Genomic DNA, 14,766 nt, shown 5'->3' with positions numbered 1-14,766 from the left:
GTCACCAAACATGACAAGTTGATTTTATTTCATCAGACTTTTATTATAATTTGTACTTTTCCCTTGTGTTTAAAATATGCTTTTGGTAAACTTGTCATTTTTGTATTTGCTGTGGAGAATCTCAAACTTATGTTTTTCTGGAGTCTAAGACGGGGTTAAATGGACATTTTTATCTTCCCTCTGATATCATAAAATAATTTTCTTTGAATTTTTTCTCTGGTTTAAAATAATATTATTCGTACATTCAGAATTTGTTTTTAAGCCTAGAGGAATAATTCAGGGTTAGAGTATTTGCCTAACATGCACAGACCTGGGTTTGAATACTCGTACCATTTATTTAAGAGCGTGTGTGTACATGTGGTACTAGTATTCTACTTGAAATGTTTTCAGAGCTCAGTTCCCATTGGCTTAATATCATGTGTTGGATAATTGTCACATTTTCCAACTTCATTTCTGGTTGCAGAATTTTTAGTAAATACACAAATACCCATAAATATTTCAATCTGTTTTTGGACTTGGTTAGTCCATTTTTCATTTGGGATAGTCTATTTTAGAAAACATTTGGATTTTAATTAATAAATATATATAGTGTCTTAATTTGACATTTTTGTAGGATACATAGATAGATAGAGATCTATCTATCTATTTATGAAATATATAGCAGCATGATTCATAATAGTTAAATCTTGAAAGCATCTTGTGTGTCTACCAGCAGAGAATGGATAAAGAACATGTGTTACATGCACATCATAGAGTACTACTTCCCCCTAAAGATGGATAAATTTTATAGGAAGATGGATGCACTGTAGACTTAAGGTTAAATAAATAATTCAGACATACAAACTTAAATGTCACATAATTTCTTTTATGTGAAAAATTCAAAATATAGATAAAAAGATAAAACATGTTAAAAAGGAGGGAAATAGGTTTTCCTCAAATGGGAAGTTAACAAGAGATACAGATGGAGAATAAAGTAGAGGAAGGGATGAAAACAATTGGGATGTGTTATGCACTTAAATACCAATTCCCACAAATAATATAATCATTGTTTACTGCGAAGAAAAAAATACTTAAAATAAAATTTTCATCATTTGTTTGCTATGCTTATAAAATTATGAAATATAATTGTTTTAGCAAAACAAAATAAAACTTTTAACCTTTTCAATATTTGTTTTTAATTTCTACTGTTCTACCAATCAAATCTATTCCAAAACACCTTTAGTAAATGTTCACACAGAATAGTGTAAGAGGCCTATTTTTCTTCCTTCTAACTCAACTGTATTGTTTCTCACTAACCATGTTGGTTTGGGAATTGGAATAAATGTATTATATAGTTTTATTCAGGTTCATCTATTTCCATTTCTTAAATACTTTGTTTTTGACATTTTAATTATTAAATACAGTCATTATATAAAAATATACATAAAATATAAATGAATATCTGGTTTCATGAATTACCACAAATCTAATAGCTATTGGAAAAGTCAAAGAGAAAGCACCTGTTAGCTTTCCCCCTCTCTAACAATGCTTTTCTGGAGTACAGCTCTAATGCTGAGCTCTGCTTTAACTTCTATGAGGTTCAGTGACACTCGTAAGTAGTTTTTAGGATTTATTTTATTGTTAACTCAATGTTAAGTTTTTGGGACTAATTCATCTGAGTGAATTCCTTTCTCTGCCCTATAATATCAGTGATATAAATTTATTACATGTTGAGTACACCACTCACTGTTGGTAGGTACATGGGATAGTTCCAATTCAAGGATAATATACTTATGCAACTATATTGTTATTGTCTTAAAAGACCTGAGAGAACTTAATATACATGTGAGAGTAAAATTTCTATTCCATAAAGTCCGTAGATATCTGTACACATGTGCAACTCATAAATGCTTATAGATTTTACATTCTACTCTGTATCTTCCCAAATTATTTGTAAAATTTATATGCTGACCAACCATATATGACCATACTAACTGCTTCATCTTCCTAGTGAATCTCCATCTTGTCAAGTATTACTTTAAATGCTAAATGTTTCAGAAAAAATGAAACTAATCATTCAATAACCATAAAAAAGATCCAGTTTTTAGGCCTATATACACATCCTGTATATACTGAAATCAATAACCTTGTCCTAATCATATGAAGTAAAACTGCCATAATAGAATTGATAATTTATCCACTATCTTGTTACATTATGACTTGCTTTGCATATAATAATAGTTCAATGAGTCTAGAAATGAGTGGGAATGAAGAACTTTTGTATAACATAGTTAAGTGTGATCCAGTACAGGCACACGACACTCTACTACTAAAATTACTAAAATATTCCCATATATGTTCTTCTTCAGAACATCAGAAATATTGACAAGTTGATTTGACATATAATAGATACACGTAGCTAACTAAACACTAGCTAATAAAATAAATAAGGTGAAATAACTAGTCACGTGTAAAATTTTTCATAAAATCAAACTGTTAAATGAAGTACAGAGAAGTAAAACATCAGCAGCAAATATTTCCTGCATTCTGATCCTTCAATGTTTTTCCCTAGTGGAAACAAATAGATTGTAGTGAATTAGTTTTAAAACATCTCTCCTAGAATGACATAATTATGAATGGAGCAAGGTGAAATTCATAATTTATTCTCTTTTTAGAGAAACAATTATCAATTATTTAATGCTTGGAAGAACAGAAATAAATTTGGAAGAACAGAAGCCAAATACTATGTGTTCACTGCAGGAAAAAAAAAAACAGTACCCAACAGTTTGTTCTTGTAATGAAAATGGATATGGCCACCTTCCCTGCTTCTTGACCATGGCCTGTGTCCTACCATTCCTCAACTGCTATCACAGGTTGGTAGAAAGAGTACAAAAAATAATGAATCCTAGACACTATTACATTACTGGCTATCTAAGCACTTATATGTGCTTATTCCCATCTTCTGAGAATCTTGTGGGAATCTTCCCCTCTTGTGCTGTGGCTTTATTTCAATCCACAAGTTCCTTCACAAGGCAAACAACTCCCACTGACCATCTTCAACACTAACCAGCTTGGTGCAGTCTGTTCTCTCCCACATCTGCACTAACAGTCTAATCTGAGATGGCACCAATTCCCCAGCCAAAAGGCATTCCTTCCCAAAGGGATTGTGTATCTCAGTGGCACTTAAATATACTTTCAAGTTGGTAAAGGTGATGAACCAAAGCTATCCTGCTGCAGGGGTAGATGCTTGAAGTGTCACTGAAAGGTGGGGCAGATCCAACTGGAGCGTGCGCATGCTATGCATCCAGAGTCAAAGACAAAGTTCCAAGATCAAGTACAATATAATATTAAAGAAACAATGTACCAATCAATATTGACATCAAGGATTTTTTTTTTCTCCAAATGCCTTCAGGGCAGGTTTGGCTGGCTTGAGTTATGGGGATCGAACCACAGCAACCAGAGCCTGACTGCTTTGTTGAAGCAACCACTTAAAGAACTGAGCTAAGGGGCAGACCCAATACTATTATGGACTACTACACTGTTTTAGAATATTTTACTGTGTTTACACACCTATAATATTTAAATGACGGAACTAAACAAAAAAGGGGATACAGATGAATGTCCATTTTGTATCTGTGTATTCAAAGTGGTGGTTAGGACAGATATATAGTTACACTCTCTTAATGAATAGAGGAATTTGCTCTAATGCTGTTTGTAAATAGAATATCAAGTCCGCATCTTGTACAGCAACTAACCACTAGGAAGAATGCATGCAATGTGCTAATTATTGAAACTGTCCTAACAACAACAACAAAAACATTTTCTTTCTATTTAAAACACACACACACACACACACACACACACACACACACACACATTGACATCAAAACCAAAAGGAAAAAAATCAACAAGTTTCAAATTCATTATGGGGCAAATTTTAAATATAGGGGCTAACATGGTCCTACTAAAGCCTTGGAACTGACTAATTTCTAATCAAACTTCAGCTAATACCACCATGTGTCCTATTTGGGGTAATGTATCTATAGCAGCTCAAAATTTGTTAGGGATGGTACAGGGAGAAGGGACTAACAGGCACTAAAAACTAGAGCTTCTAAAATCTAGGACAACCCAGCTGGAATAAAAAGACTTAGGCCAAGTATATTCTATGATACCACCAATAATAAAAGACTAAGGGAAGGAAAGTTGAGTAGGAAACAGATGAAAATGAATTTCTTATCATCTAAGGGGTGGAATACCTTCTCAGATGGTAGCTGTTGATCTTGATGCAATTATCCAAATAGTCCAGATCAGCAGCTGCCCTTTAGGAGTGAAGCAATAACCACAGGACAGGTGAAGCCCTGTCCAATAAGGACACTATAGCCTTTAGGAAAATGGAGGATTTCCTTGTGACTGCTGTCAGCCACGATGAGGTCACCTTGAGCATCCACACACATGCCAGCAATGCAGCAGAAATCCTCATTCTTTGAGAAGCAGCTAATCTGGTGACTGAAGTGCACATCAGGACCAGTAGAACCAATGGAAAAAACCACCCTCCAGGTGGTACTCATTCTGCCAATTTTCTAGATTGAGACCCAAGACCTGGGAGTTGTACACAGTGCCTTCAGCATCACAGGTGACAAACTTGGGGTGCATAGTGCTGCAGAGCTGTATATGAGCACCCCTGCTCCTCGGTCAACAATGAAAGACCAAAGCTTCCCACCTTCCACATCAGTTACCACAAGCTGGCAGATGGCAGGGCTGTGACGCCCCATGGTTTACTCAGCTGGCTCCTGTGACAGGCCACGCAGTGGCCATCCAAGATGTATACCTTGAGGGAGTTACATAGCTGTCAGTTATATCAATCAGTCCCTGGCAGTTCATGGCCACCAAAAGAGGAGTGAGATTGTGAAAATCAGCCCCAAGGAAGCTTAGTGAAAAGCTATCAATGTTACTGGGGCTGCAGTGGATCTCTTTCAAAAAGCCTTTAGTGGTAAAGACTTGTATGCAGTAGCTGTCATGGACGGCGACCAGCACTTCACCTTGACTGGTCACTTAGAGACTCACAGGAAGGTTAAACATGCCTGGAGTGCTGCCCTTAGCCCCCATTCTCCTGAGAAAGAGGCACTGCTGGTTATTGGAGTTTGCCTCAAAACCCCTCTGTTTGGCAGGTGAAGCCCTAGGACTGGCAACTACTTCCTCAGGGCTCACGTCCATCTCTCTAGAAGTTACAGAGGTAGAGGCAGTAGAAGCTGCCACCTCCATGGCCCAGGAATTCTCTATATTAGCTGTCCGAGACTTCTTAACAGCCTGCCCAACTTGCAGAGGGCCAGCATGACCCACCTTTAGAAGTTCCACATCCTACAGAGTGAGTTCCTGGGGCAGGCTGGCAGCGAGTTCTGGCTCCTGCTCATCGGCCGTCTCCTCCAGCAGTGCTACATCGGCCTGCTTGATCTTGGCCAGAAAGTAGCCGCAGCGAGACACGGGCTGCACCTCGGCAATGTTGAGCAGGTACCTCTGTTCCTCCACCACCTAACTATTGCACTTCTCGACTTCAGCCAAAGAGCCCTTGAGAACTTCTGAGAGCGAGTTAGATTATTCTGGACCCTGCATTGCTCATGATCATACTCCTGAAGAACTGTTTTGTTTCTAGCTTGCAGGTCCTTACAGATGACTTCCAAAGCCACCTTCCGTCACTACAGCTCCCCCATAAGCTCCCGAAGATGGGTCAACTTTTCTCCAAAGTTCCGACACCGCTCCTCAGCGGTCTCTTTGATGGGGAGTGAGTTGTGGCTGGGAGGCTGGTGCTCGGCCTCCTGGCAAGACTGGCACAACACCAAATCGCAACTGCTGCAGACCTGCCCGGGTAGCCGCATCCCACGTGACCAGCACATGAGCAGGCCCACCGCCTCACTGAGCCCAACTGTGTCACTGATCTTCAGCACTATCAGGCTGTCTGTCAGCTGTGAGGCTTGTTATGCATGCAGTCTTGCTGCAAAGGAGGCATCGGACCCCGCTGACGCTACTGGCCCGGAGCTTCTCCAGGCACTGGTTGCAGTCGGTATGGCCACGGTGCAGGAGTCTGGGCCACAGCTGCTCTTCTGTGAAGGACGCCGTACAGAGGGGCATGCCAGGACCTCCCAGAGGGCGTCAGGTTGAGCTGAGAAGTGGCTGCTGTGGCCATTGTTCTTCTGTTCCAGGGTCTTGCTAGTAGGGCCCTGGAACAGAACAGCTCAGTATTCATGCCCCACAGGCTCAAATCCCTGCTGTCTAAAGCACGCCAGGTCCTCTGAAGATGAGAAAAATGTCTCTCGCAGCAGCCGTGCTTTGCCAGAGAAACATGAGCTTTTATTATTAAAGAAGTAACCGGCAGAAAGAGTCTTGGACCTGGAAAAAGTCCAAATCATGCGACTATCACTCTCTAGCTTTGACCTTCCTCTTGTCCAAAGACTATCACCTTCTGCAGGCACTGGGAAGAGCGGGCTGGGCAAGCGGAGCAAGCAGCCATACCGTGCCCTACCGCCCGCAGCTCCAACGCATCCGCGCAGCCAGCCCACTGCCCCTAATTGATTATTAATTTCTCTCCACTTTCGAAAAATAAGTCATCTTTTGAAAATGATCATATAACTTCATTTTTTCACTTAAGAACCCATAGGTCATGGTATATTTAGATTTGTATATACCATGGAAATGTATCAAGTTTATGCATATATCTCATATGTAAATAAATTTATGTATCTAATATAAACTGCAATAATTGATGATATATAGTATATGAATCACATATGTATAGCTACTTTATATATTTATGTGCACATATATAATAATAAATTAAATGTCCTTATATATTGCTCCTTTATGTAGTAATGTGGTTCACAAACTTAATTCATTCCATAATTCTGCAGAATGAGGCTATGGTTATGTTATTCAGTGGATGCATAATTTACAAACCAGTTTTTACCAAAGGATCAAAATGTACTAAATCCTAGTGTTTTCAAAATAGAATTATTTATAAGCAGGCATTTTTTAACTGAGCTATTACTGCATAATGTCTGTATATATTTGTACATATACATATATATTTATATATTTGTAGTTAATGCATCTTATATATAGCATATGTTTTATAATACTTTATACTTTTGTAGTATATTATATATATATATATAAACACATAATTCACCTTATTATTTTTGCAGCATCATAGACTAATTGCATTAATACACTATAGATATCTTTAGCTAGTCTTTCATTGAGTCTGTTCTTTAGTTACAAAACAGATTTCAAACAATATTAGAAGAAACTACTTAGCCTCCAAAGAACAAATTTTTGGATTTTCTTCAAACTCAACTATATAATATTTAAACCCATGGAACCCTTAAAGAAAATTATTTAGGGTGTAGTGAACTGAATTTTACAATTACAATATTTCTCTCAAAATGTAAGCAATAAATATATTCAAGCAGAAAGTCAAGAAATTGATTCTTAAAAACTAATTTCAAAATAAGAATTTACATAGGCCGGCCAGATAGCTCAGTGGATTAAAAAGTCTGTTTAGGCAGATGCAGGGACTGGGGTTATATCCCCAGCATGCCATGCTGGCCCTGCCTCCGGGGCGCACTGAACCAGCAGTTGAGACTGGGTGTGGTGGTGCATGCCTGTAATCCCAGTGCTTGGGAGGCTGAAAACAGAAGGATCACTACAAGTCCAGTAGTGAGACCATGTAGGCCCTGTAATAAATACTTAGAAAAAAAAAAACTTACACAAATTAGTTATCCAAAAATATACATGAAAAAGTCCCTAGGTCATGTGAGGGATAGAATGAGTCTTTAGTGTGCCTCAACCTAATCGAAACTGCTCTCATAATCTTTTTGGCCTTCAAAGATTTCTTGTCCTACCTATTCAGCAGCATGAAGTATACTTTTCATGGACATTCACATTGGTGGGCTCTTTTCATAATCATATTTGACTCACGCCAGTGTTGTAGGATTTGATAAACATTCACCGGAAATTCGAGAACTTCAATTATTTGTCTTAATTTCAGGAATCTGCATAAAAATTTGGATGAAACCTAGATATATCAGTAATGCATGAGCCTGCATACGGACATAGTTTATTTTTTTATTTGTTAGTTTCTTGGAATTACACTGAAATTGCCTCATCGCTCACTTTTATTGTGATCTCTTTGGGAATTTCATGCCAGTGGTAAAATATTTCTGTTAAGAATTAATTATATATTAAAATTTTAATTAAACCAGGGGCTGGGGAGATAGCTTGGTGGTCTAAGCACCTGCCTGGCAAATGTAAGGACCTGAGTTCGATCCCCAGCACCACATGCGATGTACTAAATAAAGTTTAAAAAAATTAATTAAACCAATTATTCTCAGAGACTAAATGTAATAGTTTTTTCTTTATGTTTCATAACTAGTACACTATTGATCAAGAGTTTCCGTGCTGTACCAGTTCCACCTCCAGGGGTGCTGAGCCAGTGACCAAGGCCGGGTGTGGTGGTGTGCGCCTGTGATCCCAGTGCTGCGGAGGCTGAAAGCAGAAGGATCACTATGTGAGCTGCATAGTGAGTCCCCGTACCAAGTACATTAAAACAAACAAGATTTTGTGGGTCTTTGTCAACTTTGTTTAAATTCGATTTCAATCTTTAAGAGACAGTTTGTGGTATTTGTACTTTAAAAAGAAAAATTAAACCAGCCAATGAAAGTCCAGGCTGATGTCACAAATACTACTGTTCAAGTTTGAAGTCCATCTTTGAAATCCATCTTTGATCTGTCAAAAGTGTCTTCCTTTGACTTTAAGAAATCTTGCAGCTGGGCATAGTGGTGCACACCTATAATCCAAGCACTTGGGAGGTAGTGCCATGAGAATTACTCCAACTTCAAGGCTGTCCAGGACTACATAGTGAGTTCAGGGGAAGCCTGAACTACACAGCAAGACTTTGCCTCAAAAACAAACACAGAAACAAAAAGAGATGTTGGGCCTTAAACCAATTTCAAGTCTTTGTGCAGAACTTGCAAGACATCTGTGATAACTACAACCCTTATATCTGGGGATATAGCTATTCTATTCTAGCTGAGGGTTAATGGAAGTTTATAAGTTATGGAAATGAATTATTCACTAAAAACAAATTCCATGTTGTACAATTATAAAAATCATTAATGTCCTTTGTAAAGTTACTATAAGAGAGGACAAATTATTTATCATTAAACACATGTTCATCTATATATGTATAATCTTTTTTATTTTTTATTTTTTTTATTTTTTTTTAATTTTATTTATTTATTTGAGAGAGAGAGAGAGAGAGAGAGAGAGAGAGAGAGAGAGAGAGAGAGAGACCAGCTCAGCCCACCGGGGGCAGGGCTGGCTGGCATGTGGTGCTGGGGGATTGAACCGCGGTCCCTGATGCTTTGCTAAGCTTGTTCTAAGTAGGTACTTTAGACCACTGAGCCATCTCTCCAGCCCATAATCTTTTTTATTTTAAAATAGGTTAACTTTTGCCAATGTTCTGTGTTTCAGCAATGAATTTCATTGTTAGGATTTTATTATTGTGTGATGGAAAATTCCATAAGATACCAAACTACAAGCTGGGGATTTGCTTTCTTAAAGCAGTACAATCCAGATGGCACATAGAGGAATTTGATGTTAATGTCTTCAGAAGAAATAGAAACTTCCTTTTTACTGGTGATTTGGTACTCACTGAATTTCTTTAGAATTAGACTAGAGTTGTATTATTACTCCTGGCCAATGAACTGTGGGCAGAATTGATGTCACTTCTTGGCAAACGTATGTAAGAATGGGCTATATATTTTTCTTCTTTTTTCCCTGCTGCCACAACATTAGTTTGCTATATTTTATATAGCAAAGTTGTACAGAGAGACAGGCTAACAATTATCAAATTTTATTTTTTTTATTTTTTGGCAGAACCAGGGATTGAACTCAGATGCTTGCCATTTGCCAGACAAGCGCTTATTCTACTGAGCCATCTCCCTGGCCCCAATTATCAAATTTTAGAGCTTGATTTGTCATCACTCAGTCTAAACTTGTTCCAATGCATGCATACTTAAGTGCAAATGTGATCCCAGGTCTTACTATAAATGATGTATAAGAAGATGGTCCCTTAGATATTAAATTTGACCAAGTATTGGCCTAAAAATTCATTGAACACAAAAGCACGCTTTAAGTATACAAAGACATTTATTTCTAAAGTGCATATGCAATTGTACATATCTGACAAAAGCTTATTCCACCATTGTCTATACTTTTAGTAATAACAGATGTTAAAAGTCCTGATGATATTAGATATCCTGAAGAATTTTAGGTTTATTTTTATATACAGATAAAATAGTAATATTCCCTAATCTGAACTGTAGCTAAAAGAAAGCCTTAGGAAGGCTCATGGACACAACCCATCCTTACAAGGAAGAGGAACTATTTCCTTGCCACAGTGAAGACTCTCAGGATCAGAGAACCTGAGGTATTGGGGAAAGATCACCCAATTAAAATTATAAGTATATTCTAAATGTTAAGTTCATTACTTCCAGCACCAATAAGAATTCAGTTCAGTCAGAGCACACCAAGCTCCCCTGAACCAGTAAGTAAAACCTCTGGCGAAGTGGTAATTGAAACTCAGAGAGACAACAGATGTACTGCAGGAGAACATGCTGTTTTTATAGGCACTAAAGTTTCTCTTAAAATAAATACAGTCATTTAAAGTCTTTGAGTCATGGCTGGAGAAGCGCCACATGGAGGTGATAGAGCAATTAAGAGTCCTGTGGGAGAAGGAGCGAACTGGAAGAGATTCTCTATGGAGCAAATCTTGATATACAAATTAAATTGTCCATAAATAGTAGATTGAACCTGCCTGCAACTGGTTTTATAATAACATAGGATTCTATAAGACAATGATTTGACCTTTGGTCAGTCCCGATCTGAAGAGCGTAATGAAAATAATAGTCACATTTCAAACCCATCACTCTCAATTCAGTGTAAGTGGTTGGTTACTGCTACTTTCATAATACTGTGGGGAATTGAATGGAGAAGTTTTGGAAGATTTTCTTTTTAAAAGTACTGTTACCTTTGAATTTTAATCTTAGCTCTATTGATAACATCAATTTCTTTGGGTAAGCCCTTTACTTGGTTGAAGGGGATTCATTTTAACAGAAATAATATAGCCTTGAACATAGGAGTTTAGGGAAGATTCAAGACAGTTTTGCCAATCTCAACCTCACATTGAGAATTATTATTTTTCTTTCTTGTCTTATGGAGAAAGTAGAAGATATGGTCAGGTTAAAACAAACCTTAGGCTATAGGCTGTGATAATTTGTAAATTTAACATATTGATTACAAAAATTTATATATTAAATGAGTCAACAAGTTCCCTAGTAAAAGATATTTTGTAGTTTTCTGTCCTTGGAACAAAGATTAATATTTTGTTGGAAATTTAAAACTATTTAGTAAAAATTGTGCTGTTCTTAAACACTTGCTGTTTATTTTTAAAGGGAGATAGCCTGTTCAAGATAAATTCAACATATTCTTCTACTCAAATCTTTATTTGGGTATCAAAAGTATATTTTACATTTGAAAAGTCCAAGCAAATATATTTTTCTGCTCTTCAACTAAAAAAAGAAAGTTTCTTTTCAATCTTGTTAAGCATCAACACGATTGGGGTAGTTCTTAAGAATAAATTTTACCTTTCTCTATATCTCATATTCTAAAACCACTCCAAAAGCCAACTTCCCACCATGTTCCAGATAAATGGAGATTTAAAACTTTCAGCCCCTTTCTTCCCATTCTTGACCCTCTTACTAATCAGCATGATTCACCACGTTCACATCCATTTGGTTCATTAGTATGTCTTTAGTGTCTAGAATATGGATAGGTTTTATATTCTAAAAAATATTCTATCTAGTGGTGGAGGCTCATCCTTGTAATCCCAGATACTCAGGTCTAAAGCAGAAGGATCATGAGTTTCTGTCCAGCCTGGGCAAATTTGTAAGACTAAAACGGACTGTGGAAATGTCGTATATTGGTACAGATTCCCTACGTTTCATCTCCTGTTCATAAAAAAATAAGATTATGGAAAGAAGAAAAAAGGCAAAACTATTTAAATTTCTTTCTGTGGTTTTAGATTCCCAAGGAAAAGCATGCTTCAGAGGTCAGAATCCATTTCTAGCATTGTTCCTCTGGTCCTTATCTGTCAAATAGCTTCCAGAGAGAAAGCACAGGTTCACTGTGTAATAAAGCCTTAGAACTGCCACCCCATGGCACTGGGAACAAGTTGAGCATTGAAGGAAAAATATAGCCTTAATTGTTTGCTAGGCTGTTTTGCTGATTCTGCAAGATACAACCCACCACACAAGCGGGGCGCGGAAGGCTGTAAGTCTGGATTACCTCACTGGCAATAAATTATCCACCAACCGTACTGTGAATTTTGTGCCCTTGAAAACATGAAGACTGTAGTTATTTTCTGTCCTAGGGTAGTTTTGCAGAGTCCTATAAACTTATCTTGTCAAGATTTATCAGTATTAGTAAAAAAATTAGTGGAAGTACATATAAAAATATACGAAAAATAATGCTGAGAGAAGAAAGCATTAGAAAGTAAATAGCTTATTTTTTCTTCCCGTGCTTAAAGAACAACCGTTATTTGTTAAGTGTCTACAATATTATAGGCAATTTATAAACCTTATCTTAATTAAGTAACAGCCTTATTAGATATTCACCTTCCTACTTAATGGGTAAAAAAAGGATACATAAAGTTAATTACTTGATCCATGAATACACATAAAATATATATTAGTGTTGTGAATTGATGCACACCTGAATTCCTAACTACATTTTCTTAAAAATGTTGCCTGTTTTTGAAGTCTTGCCTGTAGCATCCCTTTAAATCCAATGGAATAATTGGCCTATCTCTGCAGAAGACATGCTGAGAATATGTCAGAAAATATATTGTTCTACTGGTAACAATGAAAAATTATTATACAAATATTCCAGAATAGGATGTCCCTGTACAGATGATTAAGTTTGAAGGAATTCAATCTGCTGTTAAAGTGGTATTTCTCGCCATCACATTCAAAATGTAACATCATGCAAATAAGTTATGAACTACCTCTCATACTTTTATAAAACGAGCTTCTACAAAGTTCCTGCTGAATCAGAGAATAAACTCTATGTTACATTCATTAATTTTAAGGGTGATGGCAATCATTAGTTTCTGTCAATTCACAATTGCTTTAAGTGAGTCTAAGATATTTGAATTGTTCAGGTTTTGCTACATCTGCATTTGTCTTAAAAATGTAAGGCTTTATCATTCCACCTGGCAGCTCTTTGGCTTTCCCTACATGCAGCATTTGGCAGTACTTGTATGGTTAGTAACTCTTTTCTTTTAAAATAGTTTGTTCGGTCTTTCTTTACAGCATGATGGATTTTTCCCTGTCATTACTTAGTAAATCCTTTTTCTAAAAAAAACATAGCATGACATCTTAATTGCTTTCTCAACCCTGAAAGACTGTCCCTGACACCCACAACTTCAAGGAGGAAAGAGGTGTGTTTTGGATCATATTTTTGTGATTGGTTGATTTCATGATTGGCTAGCTCTAATACATAAAGGGCACAGTGAAAGGGTCTGGGATGGGGGGGGGGGAAGGAAAGCAATTCACCTCATGAGAGCCGGGAAGTAGAGAGAGAAGGAATGAACTAGCTAGGGCAGGAGATGCACCCTTCTGGCCACCACACCACCAGCACAGACTTTAACCCCGCCCACGGGAAGTCAGCTGCAGAGCCATAGAGCCTGATCACGCTCCCCAAGCCTGGGAGCACACGAGGCCTTGGAGGACAGTCCAGATGTAAACCTCAACACATAGTTAACTCCTCACTTGAAATTAGTCTTGTACAGTGTAACTCCCATAACAAATCTTATGTACAGCTTCTTGGATAATGTAAGTTATACTTTGGTTAATAGCAAAATATAAATCAGGTATCCCACACATTGTATTTATCCTTCCAGTATGCTGTCTATTGGATAAGGATGTGCAGTCTCAGTTTTCTAAGAAAGTTCATGAAACTCTACTAGGCTGCAACTCAGAGAAAGCTTGTGATGTGGACAAGTGGACCCCAAATTCAGGTCTGCCTGCTTTGGCCTTAGGAGTCACAGTCCTCTCAGTGTCTTGGGTGTATTGTGTATTTATCAAAGTTAACATAGAATGTTGATTTTAGTCATCAATATTTTTTGAAGGACAATATTTTGATTTCCTTTTTTTCCTTTCCAAATGAAACATGCTCCAGTAACAAGGCAAGTGACATCAGTTTAGAAGAGGAACACCCAAGGTGAACAGGCTCTTGCAGGTGGGAAGAAAGTCTGTCCATCTCTGTGCAACACCTTTCAACTCCTTTAGCCTTTCAAATTCTCGAAAACTGCATGATTGAACTGTAGCACTGTAGAGGAGCAATCCAGAGGGAGTCCACAATTGACAAATGAAATTGCTAGTTAAAAGCCTTACTTAGTGAGAACAAACTCTCATTACATAATAATGCCTGCGAGCAGGCCCCTGTTCCCCAAACTTACTAAAACCTACTTTTTCTCAAATTACCATTTTTATGGGTTTCACATGCATAGCAGTAGGCTTCAGGTGATGGAATTCAGTCTGATCCTGGTGCTTCAGAATGGTAATTGCACCTAGGCAGTGAATATCCATTACTGGCATAATGCTATTTTCTTGTCTCAGTAAAGTGCGAAAGCTAGACTCAGACAACTCCACATATTGGAAGCTACAAATATAT

At 37.4% G+C, this 14,766-nt stretch overlaps 1 pseudogene; it reads right to left on the bottom strand.

Moving 5' to 3' along the window:
* Positions 1-4,219: 4,219 nt before the first annotated feature.
* LOC101569534 lies at positions 4,220-6,160 on the bottom strand (annotated as a pseudogene).
* Between the last annotated feature and the right edge of the window lie 8,606 nt (positions 6,161-14,766).

This window comes from Octodon degus, unplaced genomic scaffold, assembly GCF_000260255.1.
Source record: "Octodon degus isolate 3935 unplaced genomic scaffold, OctDeg1.0 scaffold00014, whole genome shotgun sequence".
NCBI lineage: Eukaryota > Metazoa > Chordata > Mammalia > Rodentia > Octodontidae > Octodon > Octodon degus.
Note: the sequence above shows the minus strand (reverse complement) of the source record. Positions and strands in the feature narration are given on the sequence as shown.